Here is a 1,426-nt window from a genome sequence, read left to right as displayed (position 1 = left end):
AAACCGAAAGCTTCAATTGACTGACGCGAAGACTAAGAGTTAAACTAGAAAGTTGATCATCCAAGAATCTCTCTGAACTTCGTATGGAAAAAAGGGGCGTTTCTACGGTGAGGGTGGCTGCTTTTATATTGTTACGAACAATGTGAAGTGACTCATAAGGGTTATTGTCTTGGAGGGGTCATCTTCACGACCTTATATGGCAATATTAAAATCGGATGATCGGTCGAATAGTGGGGGAGGCGCAAGCTTCGCTCCTTATTTGGTAATGTTCGCAAGCTGATACATTAGGTCATTTCTATTTATAGGCATAATTAGTATGGCGTGATTTTCTAGGTCAGCTGCGGTGAATCATGGTTTCGTATGTAGCTAACTTATTCTACTATCGTCGATTCATATGAGAATGATATTTATATGAAAATTGAAAAGAATATAATTATCGTCATTGGGGTTAATAATTTAGTGTTTTACAGGAATTAGAGGTGCTTTATCTGAGTGGCTGCTGCCTGATCAGTTGTACATAATGATTGATAAAGAGTAGCAAGTCTAATTGTCGAATAAATATCTTTCTCGTTGCTTACAATATTATAGCGTATTGCGGTGGATCGATATTACATTGTAGTGATGGGATTTCGATTTAAGTTCAGAATTTTAAAGGAATAAAAGAATATTATAATATTTCATAGCAATGTCTTAGGGTTTGTGTAATTATCGTATTGAATTCGTCGCAGGGTTGAAAGCGGTAGGATTATGGTTGAGTAAGAATGAGAATAAAAATCTAAGTTTAAATGTTTTATTCTGTTTGCGAATTTGATAGAGTTTGATTAAGGTTTCATAAAAATAGTATGTTACGGGGATGCAACATGGGTCAATGGGGGACTAAAGATTTCGGATGCGAGTATTAAGACATGTGGGTTAGGCTTAAGGTATGCAAAAGGTGGTTTATAAACTGTTCGTAAGGAAAGTCTGTTAAATAGGGAGTTAGAAGATGGTCACGAAATGGAAGATTGATTTCTAGGATCTTGATTGGTTGATATTTAGGTGGTCGCGATAGTAAGAGAAATACTGAGTTGTGATTGGAGGAAATGTTCACATTCCGTTAGGCCTAGAGGAGTTGTGAAGATTGGTCAGGTTTGTAAGCGTAATGGCCAATGGGGTTGCAGCTTGAAGATGCGGCTATGCGTGAGCATATGCTAATGAGTTCAAGTACGAGCCAAGAAAAAGATGGGTTTAAATACGCACGATACGCACTTAAGTAAAGGTTAGATGGTCGCGTAGTGTTACAGTGAATTTTATATATAATAATAGGGAGTTTTTGCAATATCGTTTATCCCAGATACGGTGAAAGCTAAAGTCATGTTATCTTTTTCTTCACACCTAATTAAGAAAAGGATAACGTGACTTTAGCGTTCATCGTATCTGGGATAAA

Source organism: Trachymyrmex cornetzi, unplaced genomic scaffold, assembly GCF_001594075.2.
Source record: "Trachymyrmex cornetzi isolate Tcor2-1 unplaced genomic scaffold, Tcor1.1 scaffold720, whole genome shotgun sequence".
NCBI classification, from domain to species: Eukaryota; Metazoa; Arthropoda; class Insecta; order Hymenoptera; family Formicidae; genus Trachymyrmex; species Trachymyrmex cornetzi.
The sequence above is the reverse complement of the archived record's forward strand: the minus strand, read 5'-3'. Positions refer to the sequence as shown.